This window comes from Zea mays, chromosome 9, assembly GCF_902167145.1.
Source record: "Zea mays cultivar B73 chromosome 9, Zm-B73-REFERENCE-NAM-5.0, whole genome shotgun sequence".
Taxonomy (NCBI): domain Eukaryota; kingdom Viridiplantae; phylum Streptophyta; class Magnoliopsida; order Poales; family Poaceae; genus Zea; species Zea mays.
Window position 1 is genome coordinate 85,903,746 of NC_050104.1, and position 27,559 is coordinate 85,931,304.

Genomic DNA, 27,559 nt, shown 5'->3' on the forward strand with positions numbered 1-27,559 from the left:
AAAATGGACACTAAATTTTAATCATCTTTGTCTATCACGATTTAGATATCGCGTCTGTCTCCATCTGTTTAAATTGTCCTAAATTATTTTGCAAAAAACCAGACTTTAGTAATCTTTCGAAGCAGCAAATCCAATATCGTTTGGGTTGAGCCCTCGACGTCTTGCCCAAACTATAATCTTTGAAATCGAATATGGTTCCTTAAACTTCGTTTAAAATTCTTTCACGCTTGCGTTGCACATGTCTCTTTGTGGCCTGGCATCGTGGCGCGTGGCAGGTGCTAACCGGTGTCTAGACAGCGCACAGTCTCTCGCCCACGTGAACGTTGTGTGACGTCGCTTCCGAAAGGATCACAATTTCGATGCCGCATCAATTTCGCGTATTTATTTCGCGAAATGTCGAGTCTTGTGTCTGTTTAAAATTTATGGATTAAGAGAATATGAATTTGGAATCTCGACCCACTCTTGTGATTTTTGACCCGAGTAAATTTTATTTGAGGCTCGGCGACAAGAGTGTTAATGCAAGATTAAACTGGAGTGAGATAATTAGAGCCGATATTGAGTTTTCGTAATTAATATGTTTCCCTGTTTGAATTGCAGATAAAATTATCTGGTTTCTAACCAAATCAGACAATGTCCAAAAAAAAATCGCCGGTCTCATTTTGGTCCGACCCAATTATCCATTTTCTAGATCCTAATTCCTAAAACTGAATTTATCCATACATTTTAAGATTTTTTATTAAAAAAAAAGAAAATTTCTTCTTTTCTTCTTAAGCCTTATCTCCTATCGCCACAAATTTCCAGCCATTTTTTGGCCGATGGCCTTATCCTGTTGAGCTATACACATTTCTCTCCTATCCTCATCTAGAATACACAGATCGATTTAACTTAAACCATGTAAAACGCTGCCAATATTCCATTAGTACACTAATAATGTACAAATACTAGTAACGAATACGCCATTTGTATAAAAATGGGACATAAAAATTTTCTATTTTTTCTCTCCATAGACTTATCCTCCACCACGTAATTTTCTAGTTCCTATCTGTTGTTGCCGTTCAATTTGGCAGCAGGCCATTTCCAGCTTAGGCCTTGTTCGGTTACATGAGATATAATCCCATCATGGATTTAATCCGGGTATGGATTGGGTGAATCCATATCTCACACCTAATCCCATGGTGGGATTAAATCCATCAACAAATACATGTGACTTTCAAAGCTAGTTATTCTTTTGATCCATGGATTCTAATGTAAACTTGTGCAATATCTCATGGAGTTGTTCCATACCTAATGGGCTATGGATAGATTCAATGTCTTCCATAGTTTAAAAAATTCACAAACCTTTGAGTTATATTCCATGATGGGTTTAACTGAATAAAAAAAATAAGTAGTCATGGATTATTTTGGGGCATGGATTGAGGCATGGATTTAATTCCAATCCATGCTAATCCAGAGCGGGATTGGTATAAACGAACAAAGCCTTATCCAATTAGCTCACGTATGGGAATTTTCATCTCCTACACGTTGATTAGCCTTGTCTAGCCACCTTTTCCATGGCCATTGGTTTATCCTCACGTATCCTCACCTAGGCAGACCTGGAAGTCTCATAAAGCCGCTGGGTTCAGGTTCTCATCTTATCTTGCGCCATCTCCCTGCATAGGTCGTGCCTTGTGCCTATGCCATCCGTCGCTCACCTCCACCAAACACGCATCCACCCGCCAGCACTACTGCTGCGTGGCAAAAATCCCTGGATCAGCATTGTCCAACTCCGACACGTCTCTCTCCCTAGCTTCAATCTTCAGCCACCGCTTTATATAGGATATTTTCCTCATCGTGTTCAACAGGTGCTTGGAATCAGCCTCAGGTTTCTTCCTCCCAGTCCGTAGGAGCCACGTAGCTCTCTGCGTCTTCCATGGTCACTTCTCCGGCGTTACTCCAGCTCGCCCCGACCCTTGCGCCTTAGTGTTTATCCATGCTCCATGCCATGGCTTCTCCTAGGTCGCTCTCTTCGCGGGCCGTGATGCCCCTCTGCTCCTGCCTCGCCTAGCCGTGTGCGTGCTCTCTCCGCGTCGAGCACTCACTGCAGCTCGACACCGACCCCCTCCCACATCTCCCCCACACCATCGTCTTTCCCTAGTGGCGAGCTCGCCTAGTGATGGTCGTCGTTGGTCCCTGCGTCCTTCCCCGGTCGTCTCACCTCCCTTCGACGCCCCTGTTTTTTTTCAGCTTCGGCGTCCATCGCGTCCTGCTCCTTCCATTCGTATGCTCTGGTGATCGTCCACCCCGGCGTCCAGCGCTGCCCTTGTCTCTTCGGGTTTTGTCTCCCCAACACCAGTCGGACGCTCCTTCCATTCATATGCTCTGGTGGTCGTCCACCCCAGCGTCCAGTGCTGCTCTCGTCTCGTCGGGCTTTGTCTCCCCAACATCAGTCGCTGCTTCAACTCATGTTCGTGGATGCCGTATCTACGACTCCGACACTCCCTACACATAATCTGTGTTTTGTGTTCATCGCCGAATAAAAATCCCTGGCGTTTTGGAGAAAGGAAGATGAAGTCTGCTCTTCGATCCCTAGGTGTTCAGTGTTATGCGCGAACCAGAAATCGTTGCCGATATCACGGTCTTCAAGTTGAGTTTATTTTATTGGTAAGCTGATTCCCTACTTCTATTATTTTTATTTTAATGATTGGATATGTTAGATTAAATTACTGGTCGAAAGGATAGTCATTATATGCTATTTTTATTTAAAAATAGGTTATTAATATTTATGTATTTTCGATAATAATTAATAATTAGATATTTTTATATGTATATGGTAATTTAGGCGAGGAGTACTTTGGTGGTGGATACAAATGACTAGGATAATTTAATTGATTTAATATTGGCGATGTGCTTAATTGTGGCGTAGACACATCATGAAACGCTCCGGTTTAAAATACGGTTTAGGCGAAGGTAGACCAGTACACGATGTTGGTGAATCGATGACGTTAAAAATAGGTTAGTATTAAATCAGCTAGCCGACGTGTTCCTCTCAAGTGTTGTTCTGATTCTAATTGTTTGTGGAAATACTCGAACTAGAACCTGCTATTGATGCTATAGTTTCGAGTGAATTTAGTATTAGTGCGCGATTTCACTATTCCTACTAGTCGAGGTATTAAATGAATTGGATAAATGTGGTGGTCGCGATAATTATCGTGTTGTAGCTCGTATGTCATGATTGTGTTTATTGTACGACGAAATGTCTTAGTAAGCGTAGTGTTATAGTTGCCAACACAATTGGAAAGTAGACTATTAAATAGTGTGAGGTTTTAATTAGTTGGCAGGTTATGCAAAGTAACACGGTCGGGTGGTTTAGAAAGTTAGTTAATATGCTTCTTTTCTTATTTTAGATTTAGACGTCTAGAACTAATGGATCTAGGTCTGTTAATCTGCTGATGTTAGGCTTTAACCAAAGAAGGTAAAGCGTATGTATAGGTTGTTAATTTCTAATGTTTAATTCAGGTCTAGTTAAGTTAAGAAAAAAACATTAATGTTGTACTTAGTGGTATATTAATATCCAGCGTTGTTTGAAGTGTTGTAATGCCTCGCCACTAAATATTTAATTCTCTTCTGTGTAGTAATAATTAGTCGTGTGCTATTCCTGTGTATATCCATTCATGTGCATTACGCATATCATTTAGGTACGTTAAGTGATCACGTGATGTGGAGGACCAGAGCTGAGTCGACCACAAGATGTTGTTAAGCGTGGGCTTCTTCGCAAGGTGATGCTGATGGACGAACCTAAGGATGGATGACCTGATCAAGAACCATGATGAAGATGATCGTCAAGTGAACGTCGTCTAACAAACACTAACGTAGTGTTTATTCCAGGCAAGCCCTGGTGCATGCAACCCCTTCCTTGTGTTTTTAAATAATTTTTACACACTTTAAGTCTAGTGATATATGCACTAGGTTTATAGGAGTTGCTTGGAAACCATTTGATGCATTGACTACCTTGATATCCATTCCTGTTATAGGTACTTCTTTGGAAGTATCAAATATTGTTTACAAAAATGCTTAGCCCTGCTTAGATCTTGTGGATAGAGGTTGTCTTTTGCAATAATGCCTAGCTCAGGGGTTATCCTGAGGAAGGATGGCTTCTACCTGCAAGAATATTTTCATTAGGAGCATGGTGGGATCTTACTGCGAAGTTCCCTATAATGCTCTTTTCATCCTAAGGAACACAAAACAATCCTAAGGATGGAAGTACTTAAATCGAGACTTGGGCTAGGAATAGGTGATGTTCTACCTAGGTTAATTAAGGATTGGATGCGTATGTAGGCATGTATGATTAAAGACTATCTTAACTGGCCACATGCCCTAGATATGGGATAGGGTAAGCTTGAACCTGGCTATTCCATACATGAAAAGATAATCGCACACTGGGAGTGGAGAGATGGCGAGAGTGGCACGTACCCTCCTGGCAAAGGACCGTCTAAAAGGGGTGGTGTGCTCTCGGGTGGCGCGGACCTGTTCATGCAGTGGAGGATCCGTGGGAATGATAGACATATGCAAGAGTTACGAGAAACATATGTTGTGTGGTTAGAGATCCTCAGCTGAGTAAATCGATTCGGATCGCCGTTATATCCCTAGAGAGTGGAGACTTGATCTCCGACCTATAACCTAAGTCAGGATGTAAATATTATGAATAAAAATGATGTTGTATTGATGAAATGGTGAAATTAGACTAGATGCAACTAGAGTCTATTAATATTTAATCTGGTGTTAAAATATTGAAAGTAAGGACTCACTGTAGTAAGCTATTTCTGCAAAAGTATCTAATTTGATTCTTGCTAAAGCCTTTTCCTTGATTCCTATTTAACCAGCATATCCTTGAGAGTCATTTTTCCTTAGTCGGGTAAGACATGCGAAAGTACAATTCGTACTCAGGGTTTTCGAACCCATGTTGTTGCAGGTACTAGATTTGTGCTACTGTGGATGGTGTTAAGCGCCAATTGGCACGACCTTCTTATAAGTCTAAGTACCTCTCCTATAATTCTTATTGAGGATTGTCATTGAGCTAGCATATATTTCAAAATTATAAATAATTTATAACATTTCAAAGTTTAATTCTTTGAATCACTTTTGCAATCACTCCGATAAACATAATGTAAATTTGTTGTAACTTGTAACTTTTGTAATAAAGAAATTCCGCTGCAAAAATGTTGGTGTGTGATTTGTGTTTACTTAATCTTGTGATCCTGGTTGTGAGTGGTTTATTCGGGGTCCTTGGGACACTCGGACGGATCCTGTTAAGTTATCTGGTGCACATGCACAACCGCCTAAGGTCTTTGAGACAAGGGCAGGTGCATGTGGGCCCAATAACTTGGGAGGTTCTGCCACAGGTGGAATCATTGATGTCGGTGTATAAATAAGCGGGAAAAACTCTGTCCTTCAAGGGTTGAATGTTCTTGAAGACAAAGTTAGCAACCACGGCCTCAGTAGTTAGACCCCTATCCTTCAACAAGCAGATTTCAGCAAGTATCACTTTAGCCATGGTTATCTCTAAAAAGGTGGGGGACTCTACCCAGCTGGGCGTACGAACGTCTGGTTGCCTCCCTGACCGAGGGGGGAGGGATTTTGAAGCGTCTCGATCCTTTGGGACTCAAATGTGATACAATTACTAGTCCCAGGAGGCTAGTAACCACATTCATTACTTCAAATGGTTACAGAGTTTGAATAATGTTATTACAATACCGGGGGATACAAGCTCGAAAGTGAGCCGAAAAACATAAAGCGCAGTGGAAGATAAAATAGCCCAGGCCACAGGCAGAACTGGATGAAGACACAGCCCCATCAATCAAGCATAGCAGAAAAGAAGTCTTCAGCTGCTGAAAAACATAAATAAATCTGGGTGAATACACTAGGTATTCCGCAAGCCCACCCGGCTCCCGTAAAGAGAAAGTGACCTATAGGGTACATGCTTTATATGGTGGAGTTGAGGTCACTCATGCTTTTTCAGAGAAAGGCAGTATTCGTTGATTATGGTTTTCCCAAGACAATAGAAGTAACACTTACTTGACCACCACTGAGCTTCCTGCTCCCGTGGTACCACTTTCCTTTCGGAACATACACACACATTTCCCTGTTCCCGGTTGTAGTAGAAACACTAATTGTCATACCATACCAGACTCGTCCATACCAGTGGACACGGACTATTCGAATAGGTTTAGACTCTGCGCAGAGGGGTACACTTTACCCACTAGTCCGGCTCTGCAATCTCATGGCCAATGAGACCCGAATCTGAAACTCTTTCCTTCCTTGTACGTCCGAACCTTAACGGTTATACCGGAAGGAGTCAGGCCACCGCCATGTCCAAACCGAACAAAACATTCCCCCTCCTTATCCTCCCGGTGCTCCCCAGCCTTCATAACCCTGGGGTTGGACCGTACGAGTTCAGATCGAGTGGCTGCCCACACAGCCTCGAGTGGTTGTACTTTTTGTGAGTACAGGTAATGAAAGATGACAAACCGGTCCTTATACGAGAGGACAATCCTTCTACTCACGCCTGAACCAGCTGATCCAACACCTTAGGCCCTCCCCTAAACCAGGGAGTCCCTGATCATCCTACTCACCAGGTGACGAGGGTGAGTACCCTTCATCGCACACTTTTGGAAAACATGTCACTTATACCCTTTTACTTGCCCCATATCTTTTAGTCAAAGTAATAGTTAATGCGGGCTTCTCTCATGCTCACCATGCAATTCGATTCCCATCCCATAATCTAGGCTTAGGCAGTGGTAGAGAGAAATAGGTAAATAATGCATCAAGGGAAGGATGGACTTGCCTTCGTCGAAGCTTTCCTGGCACAAGAGGTTAATCTCGGAGGGGTCGGGCTCTTGCCCCTCTTCCGGAGCTATAAGTCCCGGAGGATCCGATCCCTCTTCCGCTAATCAAACACAGATAATAACAGTACATCAAACATAGTGACCTTGTGGGGTGTGCAAATTTTTATACTTTATTATTTTTGTGCCCTAATAATTTATTTGAACAATTTTTGGTGCATAAAATATTAGCATCTAAATATATATGAGAAAATGGGAAAAAGAAAAGGGAAAAGAAAAGAATAAAGGATTTCCAGCCAGCTGGGCCGGGGGGGATTTTTGGCCCACCAGGCGCGAGCGCGCGCGGGGGGCGCTTGCGGCCCAGTTGGCCCGGCCGCGAGGGAGCGACGGCGGGGAACGGCGCCGTGGCGCAGGCCCACACGCCAGGGAGGGGGGGGGTTAACGGCGTTGCGGCAACGGACGGAGAGGGGGGGAGGTTCGACCGGAGCCCGGACGGCGGCGAACTCCCGCGGCGGTTCTCCGCCGCTGGTCCGGTTCTACAGCGGGGAGGTGGTGGCGAGGCACGGGCGAGTGCAGGGGATCACGGGGGTGGGATCAATTTGGCCTGCGGGGGCCTATGGCGGCCGGTCCACGGCACAGTGGCGGGTGTCCGCGGCGGCGAAGCCGCCGGTGCGGTTGCCGTCCACGATAGGAGGCGGGGAGGTGTGCCTCGTGACCGTGAGAGTGTGGCAGAGCTTCGAGCCTAGTTTGATTGGACAGAGGATCACCAGAGAGGGGGAGGGGAGCTCACCGGAGCAATGAAGAGAGCACGGCGGCGCTAGCTCGATTGGTGTGGGGAAAGGTGGAGGAGTTGGCCGGAGCCGGTGTGGTGAAGACGGGGCTCGGGCGGGTGCTTTTATAGGCGCTTGGGGGAGGGAGGGGGATGGAGGAGACGACGAGCACCGGCGAGCTCACCGTGAGGGCGGGAATGGCGCTAACGCCGATGCGATGGCTCGGGCAGGCGGGGGGTGAGGGGTCAGCTCAAGCACAGTGGCGGGGTTGTCGCGGAGGCTGGCGAGCATTAATGGCGAGGCGACGAGGCGAGGGGGTGCTCGGCGGCAGATGCGCCGGTGAGGGATGGGCGAGGGGGATGGAACTGATAAGTGGGCCCTGGCTGCCAGCGAGAGGAAGCGGCGCGAGAGGGAGGGGATGAGGCGCTGACGGGCGGGGCCCGGGTGTGAGCGGAAGGGAGCCGCGCGCGGTTGGGCCGCCTGGGCCATGGAGAGAGGGGGGAGAGGTGCGGGCGCGCGTGGGTTGGGCTGGAATTCGGCCCAGCCGAGGGAGGGGGTGAGGTTTTTCCTTTTCCTTTTCTTTTTCTAATTCTAATCCCTTTCTTCTCCTTTTTCTATTTTTGTTTCTTTTTTATTCTTTTTCTTTGGAGACCAAAAATATTTTCTAAATGATCTTGAGTGAGAAACATAGTCTATGTGAGGTGCTCTAATTATTTCAAGTGTATGCACATGAAGAGGGGTTCTAAGGGTAGGGTTAATGGAGAAAGGTAAAATAAGGGGGGAAGGAATTTAGGAGGTTAGGGTTTCAAATATTGGGTGGGATTTTGGGATGTTACAAACCTACCCCACTTAAAGGAATCTCGCCCTCGAGATTTAGACTGGATTTGAGAAAAGATAAGGGTATTCCCTCCTCAAGGAGTCCTCACTCTCCCAGGTAGCTTCCTCTTCTCCTTCTTTGCTCCACTGAACTTTACAGAGCTTCACCTCTGAGGTGCGGGTCTTTCTGACTGCTGAATCAAGAATCTTCACTGGTTTTTCACGGTACTGAAGGTCTTTCTGAATCTGTACTGTCTCTTCTTCGATGTGACTTTCTGGTGCTTGCAAGCATTTGCGGAGCTGGGATACGTGAAACACATTGTGGATGTCAGACATGGATTCCGGTAATTCCAGACGGTATGCTGCGGGTCCTACCCTGCGAATGATGGGATAGGGACCTACGAAACGCGGGGCTAGCTTCCCTTTTACTTGGAACCTCCTGACACCACGCATTGGAGAAACCTTGAGGTAGACGAAGTCTCCTTTCTCAAATCGGAGTTCCCTCCGCCTGTTGTCTGCATAACTCTTCTGCCGACTCTGAGCTTCTAGTAACCTTCTGCAGATCAGTGCAACTTTCTCTTCCGCCTCTTTGACAAAGGCAGGTCCTTCTAGTGCTTTTTCCCCTACATTGGACCACATGAGAGTGGTCTGGCATTTCCGTCCATACAGTGCCTCGAATGGCGACATCTTGATGCTGGCCTGATAGCTATTGTTGTATGAGAATTCTGCGTAGGGTAGACTGGATTCCCAACTTCTATCAAAAGCTAACACGCATGCTCTTAACAAATCTTCAAGGACTTTGTTGACTCTTTCTGTCTGCCCATCGGTCTGAGGGTGATAAGCGGTACTGAAATCTAGCTTGGTGCCCATAGCTTTCTGAAGGCTTGTCTAGAACTTGGATGTGAACTGGGTTCCCCTGTCTGACACTATCTTCCTTGGGATGCCATGGAGTCTGACTATCTCCTTGAGATAAATCCGGGCAAGGGTGGCTCCTCCAAAGGTAGTTTTCACTGGGATGAAATGGGCTACCTTGGTGAGGCGATCTATTATTACCCAGATGGAATCATTCCCTTTTTGCGTCCGGGGCAGTTCGGTTACGAAGTCCATGCCTATTTCTTCCCACTTCCATTCAGGTATCGGAAGGGGTTGTAATAGGCCTGCAGGCTTTTGGTGTTCGGCCTTCGTCCGTTGGCAGATGTCACATCGGGCCACATACTGAGCTATCTCTTTCTTCATCCCTTTCCACCAGTATTTGGTTTTGAGGTCCAGGTACATCTTGGTAGTTCCTGGGTGGATGGAGTAGGCCGAGTCGTGAGCTTCCTTGAGTAGGACCTCTCGAGCCTCCCCTTTTGGTACACACAGACGGTATTTGAACTAAAGGACTCCTTGGTCATCCGTCCTGAGGTCCGGGAGTTGTCCCTTGCGGGCTTTCTCCACAAGTCCTGCTGTCTCTTAGTCTAGACGTTGAGCTTTGCGTATGAGGTCTTCCAGCATTGGTTTGACTTCGAGACTGTCGTTGTTTCCCAGACATGCATTTAGTTGCTGATTCTTTCTTCCAATCCTCTAAAAGGTTGGTTCCTTTTAATCCGAATGGTTTTCGACTGAGGGCGTCGGCTACCACGTTGGCCTTCCCGGGGTGATAGTGAATTTCTAGGTCATAATCCTTGATCAGCTCCAACCATCTTCGCTGACGGAGGTTGAGATCTGGTTGAGTGAATATATACTTCAGACTCTTGTGATCGGTGAAAATGTGGCATTTGTTTCTGATTAGGTAATGCCTCCATATCTTCAAGGCATGCACTATGGCTGCCAATTCCAAATCATGGGTGGGGTAATTCTGTTCGTGCGGTTTGAGTAGGCGTGATGCGTAAGCAATGACTTTCTCATTTTGCATTAGAACACACCCTAAGCCTTGCCTCGAGGCATCACAGAAGACGACAGAATCTTGATGAATATCTGGCAGTGATAGAACGGGTGCTGTCGTGAGTTTCTCCTTTATGACCTGGAAACTCCCTTCACATTTTGGGGTCCACACAAATTTATGGTTTTTCTTGAGAAGTTCTGTCATTGGTCTTGCTATGCTGGAGAATCCTTTGATGAAGCGGCGGTAGTACCCTGCCATTCCTAGGAAGCTTCGAACTTCACTGACGTTGGTTGGCTGCCTCCATTTTGATATTGCTTCCACCTTGGAAGGGTCCACTTCTATCCCTTCTGCGGTTAAGATATGCCCAAGGAAGGCTATCTTTTCCAACCAGAATTCACATTTACTGAGTTTAGCATAAAGTTGGTGTGTTCTGAGTTTTCCGAGGACGATCCGAAGGTGACGCTTATGGTCTTCGCAATTCTTGGAGTAGATAAGGATGTAGTCAATGAAGACTACGACAAACTTATCTAGCTCTTCCATAAACACTTTATTCATGAGGTTCATGAAAAAGGCGGGTGCGTTTGTCAGTCCGAACGGCATCACTGTGAATTCATATTGCCCGTACCGGGTGACAAATGCAGTCTTTTGGATGTCTGCTTCCTTGATCCTTAATTGGTGGTAACCAGACCTTAGGTCTATCTTGGAGAAGTACTTGGCTCCTTGAAGCTGATCGAAGAAGTCGTCAATCCGAGGAAGCGGATACTTGTTCTTGATGGTAACTTCATTTAACGATCGGTAATCAATACACATTCTCATGCTTCCATCTTTCTTGGTGACGAACAGGACTGGTGCTCCCCAAGGTGATGAGCTGGGATGAATGTATCCCTTTTGCTGAAGATCTGCGATTTGAAGCTTCAGTTCTGCCAACTCGGTCGGAGCCATGCGGTATGGTCTCTTCGCGATGGGCGCCGTTCCAGGGATCAGATCTATGTAGAACTCCACTTCTCTTTCTGGTGGCATTCCTGGTAACTCTTCTGGAAACACATCCATGAATTCTTCTACCACTGATATACTTTCTGTCGCTAGATTGAACATCATTGGGTCACTGGCGGGTGGCTGTGCCTGACAAGAGACTAACTTTCCCTGCTGGTCGGTGAGGAGGACTGTCTTGTCTGCGCAACTGATGATGCCTTTGTGTTTAGTTAGCCAATCCATTCCCAGGATCACATCAATTCCTTTGGATGGCAAGACGGTTAAGTCTGCCAGGAATATTACCCCACTTAAAAGGATTCTGACTTGGGAGTATTTTAGCTGGCATAGAAGGTCGGACCCTGGGGTTCGGGTGACTAAGGGAATCTCCAGAGGAGTAGAGGGAATGCCATGCTTTTCCACAAAACTAGTGGCTATGAAGGAGTGGGATGCTCCAGAATCGAAAAGTACGGTAGCGGGAGTAAATTCAACAAGGAACTCACCGAGCACTACTCCTGGAGCCTGCTGAGCTTCCTGGGCATCGACGTGATTTACTCGTGCCCTTCCTTGGTACGGAGCCTTGATCTACTGGCGGACGGCGGAGGGCGCCTTGGGGGCGGATGCTGAGGTATTCTTGGGGCCATTCACCGAGTTGGAGTAGGCGGGTCCTGGTGGCTTCAGCTGCGGACAGTTGTTCTTGAAGTGACTGGGATCACCACAGTGCCAACACGCATTTGCCGGGGGTTGGTTGCTTGCCACTGAGGGGGAATGGAAAGAGCTCTGACTTTGCTGGCTGAATCGTGACGGAGTGGGTCCAGCTGGTCTACTGAAGTTTGGCCCCTTGGGTGGAAACCCATATGATCGAGTCTTCTGGTGCCGGTCTTGCTGCTGAGCCCGGAGGACTTGGAACTTTCTTTTGGGATGCCCTTTTTCCTCCTCCTTTGCCCTTTCAACTTGCATGGCCTTGTTGGACAGGTGAGAGAAACTGAGGAAGTCTTGGCTACCAGAATTGTCTTGAGTTCTGGCCTAAGTCCCTTCAGGAAACGGGCCATCTTCTTGCCCTCGGTACTGACGTCATCTGGCGCATAGCGGGCTAATTCCGTGAACTTGTGCACATATTCGCTGACAGATCTTCCGTCTTGAGTCAATTCTCGGAACTCGTCCTCCTTAACCTATACAAGTCCTTGGGGCACATGGTGCTCCCGGAAAGCTGCTTCAAATTCCGCCCAGGTAGCATCTCTGATGGTGACGTTGAAGGTGTCCCACCAGGCTAAGGCCATCCCGGAAAGTTGATGGGCAGCCAGTTGAACACGCTGATTTTCTGGGCAACCGATGGCTTCCAACTTTCTTTTGATAGTGCGCATCCAATCGTCGGCATCGAGGGGATTGCTCGATCCGGCGAACGTGGGAGGCTTGAGTCTCAGGAAATCCCCCATTCTGTCTTGCGGTCTTCCACCATTTGGCCGTTGATTTTCCAGATTTCGAGTGAGGACCTCGATGAGTCGGGTTTGATTGGCTAGAACTTGGGCTAGGTCTAAGGGTAGTGGTGGGGGTGCGGGGAGGTGGGTTTCACTTTCCTCTCTAACGGCTTCCCCTTCAGCTCTCAGGGGAAACCCTGCTCCAATCCCGGAGGCGGTAGGCGTGGTTTTATCCGAAGCCATCTGCCAGGTAAGAGAGTCACTAACATGCACATGCAAATTGTTTTCAACCAAGTTATTTTATTCATTACACCAGCACAATACAAGCATAAGACTACTACAGGTGGAGCTACACGAGAGTGTTCCCCGAGGTACTACCGAACACCTTCTCTAAGGTGTCCCCAAACTCCTTGAGAAGATCATCAAGGCTTGCTAGGGATAGATCCTCGGCGTCGGACCAATCATCTACCCTGGGGGGAGGTGGGGCTGGAGGGGTCTTCTTCTTCTTCTTCTCCGTTTGGCATCCTCGGTTGGTGGTCTTCTTCTGGATTTTCTTTTTGGGGGCGAGCTTCTTTAGCTTCTTGTCATAGTCCATCTTTAAGGTTCGATAAGCCTCACGGGTGTTGGCCTCCTCGCCTTCTGCTATGTCGAGACACTCTTGGAGGGATGCCTTCTCTTGCTTAAGTTCTCTGACTTGCCGCTCTAGGCTTTCCACCCGGGAGTTTAGGTGGGTGCAGTGGGAGGAGAGGTCATCGTAGTGGTTGTCGAGGGTGTGGAGGTATCCGGCCATGTAGACAATGGTGGGGTCATCCTCAGTGGGATCTCTCCCTGACAGAGCCTGAAGTCTTTTCCTCCAGGTGGGGGTATTTTTGTTGCTGGGTGGGAAATAACGAAGGGGGGTTTCAGAGATCTCTTGGATGTAGTTTTGGCATAGCTGTTTAAGGGCTTTTCGGGCTACACTTTGGCAAGTGTCTGGGAAGCGGTGTCCGGTGAAGTTGACTTGGAAGGGAGGGTGGTTTGGGTAGTTTCGGCTTTCTCCCAGGTAGACTGCCTTAGAGCACTTTTCTATACTATTTTCGTGGTATTCCTTCCAGACATATTCGGGCTTCTTACGGATCCCCATGCGTAGCGCACAACTCCGTAAGAGGTGAGGGAATCCTTCTTCCCCTGAGCAATAGGATGTCCTAATAACCTAGGAGTCTTCCATCTGGTAGAAGAAAAGAAGGGTCTGTTAATATCGGGGAAAGGGGAGAGTGCTTCTTGGGGGTAAGAGGTGTTTTCTTGTTAAGGCAACTTTTTAAGGTCAGGGCTGCGGTCTACGGCCAGTCCTACAGGCTCTGATACCACCTGAAGCATCCCGATCCTTTGGGACTCAAATGTGATACAATTACTAGTCCCAGGAGGCTAGTAACCACATTCATTACTTCAAATGGTTACAGAGTCTGAATAATGTTATTACAATACCGAGAGATACAAGCTCGAAAGTGAGCCAAAAAACATAAAGCGCAGTGGAAGATAAAATAGCCCAGGCCACAGGCAGAACTGGGTGAAGACACAGCCCCATCAATCAAGCATAGCAGAAAAGAAGTCTTCAGCTGCTGAAAAACATAAATAAATCTGGGTGAATACACTAGGTATTCCGCAAGCCCACCCGGCTCCCGTAAAGAGAAAGTGACCTATAAGGTACATGCTTTATATGGTGGAGTTGAGGTCACTCATGCTTTTTCAGAGAAAGGCAGTATTCGTTGATTATGGTTTTCCCAAGACAATAGAAGTAACACTTACTTGACCACCACTGAGCTTCCTGCTCCCGTGGTACCACTTTCCTTTCGGAACATACACACACATTTCCCTGTTCCCGGTTGTAGTAGAAACACTAATTGTCATACCATACCAGACTCGTCCATACCAGTGGACACGGACTATTCGAATAGGTTTAGACTCTGCGCAGAGGGGTACACTTTACCCACTAGTCCGGCTCTGCAATCTCATGGCCAATGAGACCCGAATCCGAAACTCTTTCCTTCCTTGTACGTCCGAACCTTAACGGTTATACCGAAAGGAGTCAGGCCACCGCCATGTCCAAACCGAACAAAACATTCCCCCTCCTTATCCTCCCGGTGCTCCCCAGCCTTCATAACCCTGGGGTTGGACCGTATGAGTTCAGATCGAGTGGCTGCCCACACAGCCTCGAGTGGTTGTACTTTTTGTGAGTACAGGTAATGAAAGATGACAAACCGGTCCTTATACGAGAGGACAATCCTTCTACTCACGCCTGAACCAGCTGAGCCAACACCTTAGGCCCTCCCCTAAACCAGGGAGTCCCTGATCATCCTACTCACCAGGTGACGAGGGTGAGTACCCTTCATCGCACACTTTTGGAAAACATGTCACTTATACCCTTTTACTTGCCCCATATCTTTTAGTCAAAGTAATAGTTAATGCGGGCTTCTCTCATGCTCACCATGCAATTCGATTCCCATCCCATAATCTAGGCTTAGGCAGTGGTAGAGAGAAATAGGTAAATAATGCATCAAGGGAAGGATGGACTTGCCTTCGTCAAAGCTTTCCTGGCACAAGAGGTTAATCTCGGAGGGGTCGGGCTCTTGCCCCTCTTCCGGAGCTATAAGTTCCGGAGGATCCGATCCCTCTTCCGCTAATCAAACACAGATAATAACAGTACATCAAACATAGTGACCTTGTGGGGTGTGCAAATTTTTATACTTTATTATTTTTGTGCCCTAATAATTTATTTGAACAATTTTTGGTGCATAAAATATTAGCATCTAAATATATATGAGAAAATGGGAAAAAGAAAAGGGAAAAGAAAAGAATAAAGGATTTCCAGCCAGCTGGGCCGGGGGGTGATTTTTGGCCCACCAGGCGCGAGCGCGCGCGGGGGCGCGCTTGCGGCCCAGTTGGCCCGGCTGCGAGGGAGCGACGGCGGGGAACGACGTTGTGGCGCGGGCCCACACGCTAGGGAGGGGGGGTTAACGGCGTTGCGGCAACGGACGGAGAGGGGGGGAGGTTCGACCGGAGCCTGGTCGGCGGTGAACTCATGCGGCGGTTCTCCGCCGCTGGTCCGGTTCTACGGCGGGGAGGTGGTGGCGAGGCACGGGCGAGTGCGGGGGATCACGGGGGTGGGATCAATTTGGCCTGCGGTGGCCTATGGCGGTCGGTCCGCGACACGGTGGCGGGTGTCCGCGTCGGCGAAGCCGCAGGTGCGGTTGCTGGCCACGATAGGAGGTGGGGAGGTGTGCCTCGTGACCGTGAGAGTGTGGCGGAGCTTCGAGCCTAGTTTGATTGGACAGAGGATCACCAGAGAGGGGGAGGGGAGCTCACTGGAGCAATGAAGAGAGCACGGCGGCACTAGCTCGATTGGCGTGGGGAAAGGTGGAGGAGTTGGCCAAAGCCGGTGTGGTGAAGACGGGGCTCGGGTGGGTGCTTTTATAGGCGCTCGGGGGAGGCAGGGGGATGGAGGAGACGACGAGCACCGGCGAGCTCGCCGTGAGGGCGGGAATGGCGCTAACGCCGATGCGATGGCTCGGGCAGGCGGGGGGGGATGGAACTAACAAGTGGGCCGGTGAGGGATGGGCGAGGGGGATGGAACTAACAAGTGGGCCCTGGCTGCCAGCGAGAGGAAGCGGCGCGAGAGGGAGGGGATGAGGCGCTGACGGGTGGGGCCCGGGTGTCAGCGGAAGGGAGCCGCGCGCGGTTGGGCCGCCTGGGCCGAGGAGAGAGGGGGGGAAGAGGTGCGGGCGCGCGTGGGTTTGGCTGGAATTCGGCCCAGCCGAGGGAGGGGGTGAGGTTTTTCCTTTTCTTTTTCTTTTTCTAATTCTAATCCCTTTCTTCTCCTTTTTCTATTTTTGTTTCTTTTTGATTCTTTTTCTTTGGAGACCAAAAATATTTTCTAAATGATCTTGAGTGAGAAACATAGTCTATGTGAGGTGCTCTAATTATTTCAATTGTATGCACATGAAGAGGGGTTCTAAGGGTAGGGTTAAGGGAGAAAGGTAAAATAAGGGGGGGAGGAATTTAGGAGGTTAGGGTTTCAAATCTTGGGTGGGATTTTGGAATGTTACAGATTTGCAGTGATTTTTCCATGATGAACCACTCAAGACGTCATCCCTTAATGCTATCCTTGAGGGGGATATCGAGATACTCCACTTTCCTCCCCCGTCGAAGCTCTAAACTTACGCCATCGACAAGCTGATGCTGCCCTCCAGCCATCACGGACCGACAGTGATAGAGATACCTCCAGAGTCCGAAGTGGGGGAGAATTCCAAGAAAAGCCTCGCACAGATGTACGAAAATGGCAACTTGAAGAATAGAGTTAGGGTTTAAGTGTGTCAGATTCAAGTCGTAAAAATCAAGGAGACCACGGAAAAAAGGAGAGATGGGAAGAGCGAGTCTGCGGATAAGAAACGAGACGTAAACAACAGATTCATGGGTATCCTCTGTCAGAACAGTGACCCCGCTGCAGATTCGCCAAGAACAGAGTTCCTTTGGCGGCAAAACCCCAATCTCAACAAGGTGAAGGTCGGATTCAGAGATAATAGACATGTGATTACCAGCAAACGGAAGCTGGCTGTTGGGATCGATGGGAGGGATGATGGCAGCTGCCTCTTCCGCTTGGGATCCATTGCAATCTCTCGGGCGGAATGAGCGGGCTCAGAATTTTGCGGAAGCAGAGGAGCGGCTGAGGAAAAAAGAGAAGTTAGGGCTCGGAAATCAAAATAGCACGTCGGCACGAGTATAAATGGGTCTCTTGGATCTGGCATTATCTCTAAAGTGCCAGATCACCACTCGGAGAACCTCAGTCATCAGCTATTGTGTCCCAGTTACCTGATGAGATTGTTGAGTATTTCAGGAGACTTAACCTGGGGATAGTTGCTCACACTGAAGGAGTTACTATTGATGTGGAACCTACCTTGGAGTAAGAAATCCACAAAGGACAAATTGGTGATGCTAAGATACAAGAGATTAAGGATCTGATTACTGAGGGTAGAGGTCCAGAGTTTATGGAGGATGAGCAAGGCACCATATGGTTCAAGGACAGAATATGTGTTCCTGATATTGAAAGCCTTCGTGAGACTATTTTAAAGGGGTCCCATGACTCGGATTATTCCATTCATCCTGGTAGTACCAAGATGTATCAGGATTTGAAGCAGAAATACTGGTGGTATGGATTAAAGAGAGATGTGGCTACACATGTGGCTATGTGCGATGCGTTTCAAAGAGTTAAGGCTGAACACCAGAGGCCAGCTAGACTACTACACCCGCATAAAATACCCAAGTGGAAGTGGGAAGAGATTGGTATGGATTTCATTACTGGATTGCCTCGCACCTAGAAAGGATATGATGATATATGGGTGATTGTGGATAGATTGACTAAAGTAGCTCATTTTATTCCGATCGAGACTACTTATAAAGGCTCACAACTGGCAGAGTTATATATGGCTCGGATTGTGTGTTTACATGGAGTACCAAAGAAGATCGTGTCTAATCAAGGTTCATAGTTTACCTCAAGGTTCTGGAGAAGCTTTCATGAGAATATGAATACAAAGTTGAACTTTAGTACGGCTTATCACCCTCAGACTGATGGACAAACCGAAAAGACTAATCAAGTGTTGGAAGATATATTGAGAGCTTGTGCCCTTCAGCATGGAGGAAGTTAGGATAAGAGTCTACCTTATGCTGAGTTTTCATATAATAATAGTTATCAGGCCAGTCTGAAGATGTCACCTTTTGAGGCTTTATATGGCAGGAAGTGTAGGACTCCTCTATATTAGGATCAGACTGGAGAAAGACAGTTCTTTGGGCCTGAACTGATTCAAGAGGCAGAAGAACAAGTTCGTCTAATTCAGGAGAATTTGAGGGTAGCTCAAACCAAGCAAAAGAGCTATGCTGATAATAGAAGGAGACCATTGGAATTTGAGGAAGGAGATTATGTTTACCTCAAGGTGTCACCACTTCGTGGAATGAGGAGATTCAAAGTCAAGGGCAAATTGTCCCCTTGCTTTATTGGACCATTCATGGTCTTTAGGCGAGTTGGGGAGATGGCATACCAACTCAAACTATATGATAATCTATCGGATGTGCATAATGTATTCCATTTGTCTCAACTTAAGAAGTGTCTCCGTGTCCCTGAGGAACAATTACCAATGGAAGAGCTCAGTGTTCAGGGTGATCTAACATACACGGAGTATCCAGTCAAGATTCTTGATACATTGACTCAAATTACAAGAAATAAGGTGATAAAGATATGCAAAGTGCAATGGAGTCACCATGGAGAAGATGAAGCCACTTGGGAGCGAGAAGAAGAGCTTCACATAGATTTTCCCCATCTTTTCCCTAGACCTTCTTAAATCTCGAGGACAAGATTCTTGTTAAGGGGGTAGGATTTGTGATACTCAAAAGTGTAATAAAGAGAATAGAGATAATCTCAATAGTTTGTGGCCTCTACTATTCATTACATGTGATCAACCTTAGTTAAAAGTGGAACAAGAACAAGGAACACATAAATAACATATGCATCATGCTAGAATTTTTATTGTGAGTGCATTATTTGTGATAATATAAAAATAACATAAAAAGAAATATTTTAAAGTCCAAAGTAGAATTTGACATATAAAAGAAATCCAAGAAAAGGAAAGAAAGAAAATTTTATGTGAGTAAAAATAATATAAAATTAATAAATAAAAATATTATTTCTATACTAGAATTTTAATGTGACACCTGACTCAAGGGTGGAGCTCATAAGCAGATTCAAATTCAAATTTGAATTAAAAAATATTTATGAATAAGAAAAACAAAAAATAAAAATTAAAAGAAAAAGAGAAAAGAACCCCAACTGGGCTCACTCTTGCGATTTCTGCCCAACTTCGCCCTCCCCTCCGCGCGGCCAGGTGAATGCAACGCGCGCGCTTTGGGCCGCTGGCCGGTGGGTCCGGGTGGACTCACAACCCGCATACTCGGGCATGGGAGTTGTCTCACTAAAGCGTGGGTCCGAAGGGCGGAACGGTAACTCGCGTGCTCTGCGGACTCGTGGGGACGCTGCACAATGGGACCCATGCATCAGCGCTCCTTCTTCCTCGGATCGTGACGACGGGCATGGCTTTCGAGCGAGCTGAACGGATCTCACCGCCACGACTGGCGTAGGGTTCACTCGGACTGTTGGGATGTTGACCGTATAAGTGCGTGCGCTCGGTGCCGAGACCACTCCTCGCCCCACCTAGCCACATCCACGCCGCCGTCGAGATTCTCAGTGCGCCGCCACCAGAGCGTAAGGGAGAGTCGCTGCTGTTGCATTTTCCGGCCACAATCGTAGAAGCTGTCGGGCTGTGAAGCTTTGTAGTACCCTCTGGCGGACACCCATTGCAACTGGTGGCGGATTTAGCCATCAGGGCGGCCCCGATTGCTCGTCGTCGTTCAAATCCAGCCACGGGCTGCCATTAACCGCGGGGCATCCTCTCTCCATCTCCTTTCCTGGTAAGAATTCCTCTCTAGGGTTCGCTATTCACTCTGCAATGCGTAGGAGCTTTTGGATTGGGAGATTGGGTCGTGCGCGCGCGGAATGGTTATCTTGCCGGTGTGGGCGCGCCGCGGGCTACGGGGGATTGGTCGGGTCGCTTGGTGGCCATTGGATCCACCAAGGATGGCTCAGATTAGAATCAGGACACCGTTTCACGTAATTGTGATCTGGGCCGTAGATGCCAAATTGGACGAGTGAAGCTGGGACTCGGTTATGAGAAGCGCAGACGATAGATCTTTGATCCAACGGTGGGGATCACGTACCGTTTTAATTTATGTAAGATCTAATCCGGGCCATCGGTTCTGGAACTAGTGGCCAATATCACACCATACCCCTTCGCTGAGGTAGTTTAGCATAAGAGACCCTAGGATCTTTATTTATCAACCCGCCATCCTATGCGACTGTTCTCTGTGTCTTACGAATTTTACCCCGAACCCCCTATCTTTCCTGGTAAATGAGGCCCAGTCCAGTGCTGATTTAAATTGAATAAATGAATTAGAAAATAGATTTTTAATATAAAATAAGTGCTAGAATGTGTATAATTCATAGAAAATTCATATGAACTCCGAATTGATCCATTCCAGTTTCTAAAATTTTGTAAAATATTATCTAGCACTTAGAATCTCTGTTTTGACATGAAAACGGTAAGAAAAATAATTTCTCACTTAATCCTATTTTAAGCACATAAAATCTTTGAAAATTCATATCTTAAAATCTATAACTCCAAAAATTATGATTCCTGTTCCTAGGATTTTATTTTAATGTGTAGTTTATTATTATGTATTTTGTTTACATGTTTGGTGTGATGTTAATTTTCTCTATATATTGTGCTTGTTTGTATTGTGGCGAGTAGAAGAGCCTGTGACTGAGGATCCTGGTGCCCAGCAGATAGAAGTAGCTGAGCAGGAGCTCATTGAAGGCAAGTTGTGCCCTTGACCACTTTTGTTACCCAATAATGTTCTTTATAATCATTTACCATGCATTGACTTAATTTTGATGGGACCCGATAGGTCACCCTAGATTGTTTATCTCTTTACCTTGTTATCCCTGAATCACTTGGGTAGTTTTGCTATTGCTTTACATGGTTTTGGGATAATATTTTGTTATATCCATGTTCTAGTTATTTTGTTATTCTATTTATGTTCATGTCAAGATCATTAATGTTAATTGGAACATGGAGCTTAACTTGAGAAACACGTGCCACCACAAGGGTAGTATGGGATGCCCTTGGTTGACTAATTAGGAAAGCTAATGGAAGACTACCTTACTCGAAAGGGGCAAGGGCAGTAGGGGAGTTGCATGCAAGGAGGTTCATGGGTTGATTTTGCTGCGATGGCGGTCAGACAGGGGATTCTTGCAAGTGCTCTTCCCATAAACTGTAGCAGGTTTTCAGAAGCTAGTGGAACTTTGTAAAGGCCTCGTAGTGTTGCCCTGCCTCGCTTCCTTGGTAGAGGTGTATGAGACTCGCGATCCCTTGGTAGATGGGTAACATGACTTGTGGGTACAGGGTACAACCTCTGCAGAGTGTAAAACTGGTATACTAGCCGTGCTCGCGGTCATGAGCAGCTCAGGACTCTCGCATGATTAATTTATGGAACTTAAATTCAATTTGTTATTTGCATTGCATGGGATTATTTATTAATTTTGTTCTATTATTTTTATTAAGGTTTGGTATTTACTTACATTTAGTAACTGCTAATAAAATTTTGACCAACTACTTAAAAGCAATGCTCAGCTTTAACCCATGTTGTTGATTAGCCTTACACATCACATGAACTCCCACCTTTGGTGAGTTCATGCCACTGGTTCCCCACAACTTGTTGAGCTATGATCATGTGTGAGCTCACTCTTGCTGTCTCACACCCCCCACAGGAGAAGAACAAGTGGTTCTGGAGGAGCCATAAAGCGAGGAGTTTGATCTGATCTAGGTAGCGTTTCCCCAGTTGACTTGCGCCAAGGATGATCCTTAGTTCGTTTTATATTTACCTTTTATTTTGTAATAAGACTTCCGCTATGTAATAAATACTCTGATGTTATTGTGACATTTATCTCTATACACTCTGTTATTATATATGTTGTCTTCTTGGCGTATGTATGAGATGCACCCGGCTTTGTTCCTTAAAGTCCGGGTGTGACAACAGCGGCGTAACACACTCAACAACCTCCACAATACTTTTTCCCTTGTCTAGGAAACTAAAATCTCCCTGCATGGGCTCAATCATCGGAACCTGCGTAGGTACCAAGTCAGTGTCAGTACACACCCCGACATGACATCTACAAAAGTATTCGACCCCCACCCTTACACATGCACATCACCCTAAACTTCGCCAGCAGAACGGTGAGAAGTCTCCGTAGCGCTGGGCTCGCCTATATCAACCCCTGCCCGCGAAGACTGCTCCTCCGAGCCCGTTTCAACACCGACATCGTCCAGAGTAGCCAGCGAGCCTTCCAAGCAATCCAAATATTTGGTTTCCTCATCCTTCTGCGCCTGTTACAGAAAACCTACACGTTAGTCTCAAAGACACAAAAATTTAGCCTCTAGCTACACGAAAAACACCATCACCATTACCTGCTCCATCGCCCAGGCAACCCTCTCCCTAGCCACGGAGCGACTGTGACTACCCCACATCCGATCAAAAAGTGCACCAACAGATTGCTTGAAGGGCACATCATCAACTTGGAAAACCCACATGTCGAGGTCCTCATTGCTCTGTTCAAAGACCTCAAAATGGCGACACCCTTCGCGGGACAGTGGGTTCGCGGTGTGTAACACTCTAAATACATCAATTAAAAGAAACCTAGTTTAATTAATTTGTTTCTATCAGAAATGAAAATATTTGTGTTTTCAAATAACGAAATGTTGATATAATTAAATCATACAATTTTTTTGAATAGATAAAATCTTACCAAGTAATTAATGCATTCATGTTGAATCATAATTTTTGCTTGATTTTAATTTCAAATTCAATTATTAGAATTGAAATGATAGGAAAAACACATTTTTATAAAATGATGAATTGTTAAAGTAATATTGTTGGACAGTAAGTATTTGATGTGTTAATAATATTCTTGAAATTATTCTGTTTCTGAAAATATATGTGTATATATATATATTATTTGGATTTATTTGTTAACGTGAATTCATTTCATAAAATATAATAAGTTGTTAAATAATAAATTTTCTAATAAATATAAAATTTAATTTGTTATTAATATTTATAAATTTATCATAACTTTTATTTATACTTATATATATTTAAATATATTCTGAATTTTTTTAAGAAGAAAGGAACTTGTAATTGAAAAAGAAAAAACAACAAAAAAATGAAGAACGCATGCTCAATCAAATTGGTCCATTTAGCATAGCTGTTTCTCCCACCTACACTCACTAACATTAGGGGCCCACACGTCAGTTCTAAACTCATCTTCAAACTCACGTTCTGGTTTTGTGCGTCCGCCCGTTGGCGCGTCTTCCGTTAGACGCGCACAGCCACACACTCGCTTCACGTCCCTGAACTCTGCAATGGAGGCGGCCCGACCCCTCTCCATCCTCTCCCACGAAATGCCACGCTGTTTCCCCTCCTCTACAGCGATGTCAGCGTTTTGACCCCGGGGGGTCCCTGGACCGACGAGTAAATTGTCGCTGCGTGTCCCAGCCCAGATAGGTCGGCGCGAGACGGAGACACAAGGGGGGAAAATAGTAAGGGGAAACCCGCGGCCTCGTGTTGTCCTGCGCCCAGGGCGGATGCGCTTGCAGTAGGGGGTTACAAGCGTTCGCGAGGGAGAGAGAGACAAGGGGCGTTAGGCTGCTCGTTCTCCCGCGCGGCCACCTTCTTTCGTATGAGAGCCCTGGACCTTCCTTTTATAGACGTAAGGAGAGGGTCCAGGTGTACAACGGGGGGTGTAGTAGTGTGCTAACGTGTCTAGCAGAGAGGAGCTAGAGCCCTATGTACGTGCCGACGTGGCTGTCGGAGAGGTGTTGGAGCCCTGTTCATGTGGCGTAGTGGCCGTCGAAGGAGCGCTTGAGCCCTGTAGAAGCACGGCTGTCGGGGCTATCAGATCCTTGCTGACGTATCCTTGCTTCCGTAGGGGGCTGAGAACCACCGTTGTCATGGAGCACGCGGGGTGCCATCATTACTTGTTTTACCGGGGCGAGCTAGATGGGACACCGGTCTTGTTCCCCGTAGCCTAGGCTAGCTAGGGGTAGGGTAATGATGGCCTCCTCTTGTGGCGTGGTTGGCCCGAGCGAGGTGGTGACTCCTCCGAGGTCGAGGCTGAGTCCGAGCCCTGGGGTCGGGCGAGACGGAGACCGTCTTCCGGAGTAGAGGCTAAGTCCGAGCCCGGGGGTCGGGCGAGGCGGAGATCGTCGTCCGGAGTAGAGGCTGAGTCCGAGCCTGGGGGTCGGGCAAGGCGGAGATCGTCGTCCGAGGCGAGGTCGAGTCCGAGCCCTAGGGTCGGGCGAGGCGGAGATCGTCGTCCGAGGTGAGGTCGAGTCCGAGCCCTGGGGTTGAGCGAGGCGGAGATCGTCGTCCGAGGCGAGGTCGAGTCCGAGCCCTGGGGTCGGGCGAGGCGGAGATTCCTATGGCGCCCGAGGCTGGACTTGGTTGCTGTCAGCCTCACCCTGGCGGGTGGCACAGCAGTCGGAGCAGCGCAGGTCGGCGCTGTTTTCCTGTCAGGTCAGTCAGTGGAGGGGCAAAGTGACTGCGGTCACTTTGGCCTTGTCGATTGGAAAGCGCGCATCAGGATAAGGTGTCAGGCGATCCTTGCATTGAATGCTCCTGCGATCCGGTCGGCTGGCGAGGCGATCTGGCCAAGGTTGCTTCTCCGTGAAGCCTACCCGAGCTGGGCCTCGGGCGAGTCAAAGGCAACGCCCGTTGCTTGAGGAGAATCTCGGGCGAGGCGTGAATCTGCCTTGGTCTTCCGTTCCTGCCCGAGGCTGGGCTCGGGCGAGGCGAGATCGTGTCCCTTGAGTGGATGGAGCCTTAACTGGAATTGCGCCCATCAGGCCTTTGCAGCTTTGTGCTGATGGGGGTGACGAGCTGAGATTAGGAGCCTTGGGGGTACCCCTAATTATGGTCCCCGACAATAGCCCCCGAGCCTCAAAGGGAGTGTGGGTACTCGCTTGGAGGCTTTGTCGCACTTTTTTGCAAGGGGACCGGCCTTTCTTGGTTGCATTTTGTTCCGGTGGTGCGCGCGAGCGCACCCGCCGAGTGTAGCCCCCGAGGCCTCGGAGGAGTGGTTTGACTCCTTCGAGGTCTTAATGCCTTTCGTGATGGCTCGGTCGGTCTGGTTGTTCCCTCATGCGAACTGGTCGTTACCCGGGTGCATAGTCAGGTTCCGAGTTCTCGGGCTGGTATGTTGACGCCGTCAATGGTTTGGCCGGAGCCGGGTTTGCGAGAGCAGCCCCCGAGCCTCTGCACAGGGCGAGAGGACAGTCAAGGGCAGACTCAACTTTTTTCATATGCCCCTGCGTCGCCTTTCCACAAGGAGGAGGGGAGGAAAGCGCCATGTTGCCCTTGGTAGGCGCCGAACATGGTGTCTCCAGTGAGTTGCTAACGGGTGATCCGAGTGGACGCCCGTGCCCTGTTCGATAAGGGTCGGCTAGTGGCCCAGAGGCGCGCTCCAAAAGTACCTGCAGGTGATTTGCCGGACCCGGTCCCGTTCGATAGGGTCCGAGGGCTCGATGCCTCCCTCTGACGGGATTCCGTTACAAAATCGTTCCTGCTGGTCTCGGAAATGTCCTAGGGTACCTCGGGAGCGTAGCCCAAGCCTTGGTTATGTATCGAATGTACCCAGAGTCATCCCTCACTCTGCGTGCTCTGGGGCGACTGTCGAACCCGTCGGGGGCCAGCCTACGAACCCCTGATCAGTAGTGGGCACGGAGCCCGAGTGGCCTGAGGCGGCTGTCGAACCCTTCCGAGGGGCCAGCCTTCGAACCTCTGACCAGTAGTGGGCGCGGAGCCCGAGTGGCCTGAGGCGGCTGTCGAACCCTTCCGAGGGGCCAGCCTTCGAACCTCTGACCAGTAGTGGGCGCGGAGCCCGAGTGCTCTGAGGCGGCTGTCGAACCCTTCCGAGGGGCTAGCCTTCAAACCTCTGATCAGTAGGGGTCTCGGGGCCTGCTTCCTTCGCGGAGAAGGATCCCTTTCGGAGTATCCCCTTTCCCGGTCCCTGTAGCAAGAGAGAGAAAGGGCAAGAGGAAAAGGATACGAAATTGAACGACGTGGCACACCTTTTCTGACGCGGTCATTATGGCGGAGGTGAAGCGTCGCCCGCTTCGCCTGCCAAAGGTGTCGCCTGTCCTGCCGCAGAGTTAATGCGACGGGACGACTGGTTCGTGGGGCAGCTGTTGTGCAGGCCGTTCAAGGAATGGAACACTGGCGCGTTGTCTTCACGCCGTGGGAGAGAGCTCTCTCGCTGTTCCAGGAGGGGACGTGAGCCTACAGACGATTTGACTGCTGCTTCCACCCGCTTACCACCGCCATTACTGCCGGCCCACTTTTGTCCATGTTGACCGTCGCGCCTTCTCCTGCGGCTGACTGACCCGTGACCGACGTGCCTGGTTGGCACTGCTGGGCCGTGCGCAGGGTTGCCTTGAGTCGCGGCACCGGTTCCGTAGTCGAGAAGGCGCGGCGCTGGCGCAAGTGGCGCTGCAGTTTTTTGCATGTAGTGACCGGCGCGCCGATTACATGACGCGTGGGCCTGAACCTCCATGCTGGATGCGTCAAAGTCGAAAGGGTGCGCCCCCTTGGTCAAAGTCGAAAGGGTCCGCCCTTTCACCCACTGGTTTGGGCAAAGATGGAGGAATGCTTGTAACCGCTGGGCGGTTACACGCTCCGCGCGCGCGGCGGTTTGGCTTCTTCTGTCCTCGGGCAGCTCGCATGACGCGTGAGGCCCAACCCCCGTGTCGTAGGGGGAGGACCTTGAAGCGTGTTGGTGAAGACTTAGTCCGCGACGGCTTGACGGCGCGAGCGGGGAGAGTCGCCTTTAAAAAGGGATCGACCTCCTAGGTGGTAGCCATGCCTTCGCACTTTCCTCATGTGGGCTGCTGCTGTCAGAGCGGGCGGCGGTGAGCCGCTTGGAGTTCGTCGTCCCGCGGGCCTCCTGGTATGGAGTTTGTTCGCACCCGCGGGAACGAAACCGGAGTCCTGTTTGTAATGGCACCTTGAGTGCTGGCATATGTTCATTGCGGCTGTCGGGGCCTGAACATTTGTGTATTTGGGCGTAAAGCCGTGTTTCTTCTCCATTTTGCGCACCAGAACTCGCCTGTCGGCTAGCTGGACCGCTTAACCAAGTGTGTGGAAGGTGATGAGTGAGGTATCCGTATCCCGGAGGCGTAGGAGTCCCTCGGCTCGGTCGGCCTTGCCGCTCGA

At 48.3% G+C, this 27,559-nt stretch overlaps 1 long non-coding RNA gene across 1 annotated transcript; it reads left to right on the top strand.

Annotated features, from left to right (window-relative positions):
- The first annotated feature begins 1,686 nt into the window (after nt 1-1,686).
- LOC100193075 (uncharacterized) lies at nt 1,687-3,985 on the top strand. Its single transcript, NR_160012.1, has 2 exons — nt 1,687-2,640; nt 3,675-3,985. It is a non-coding gene; the product is annotated as an uncharacterized lncRNA (long non-coding RNA).
- The last annotated feature ends 23,574 nt before the right edge of the window (nt 3,986-27,559 follow it).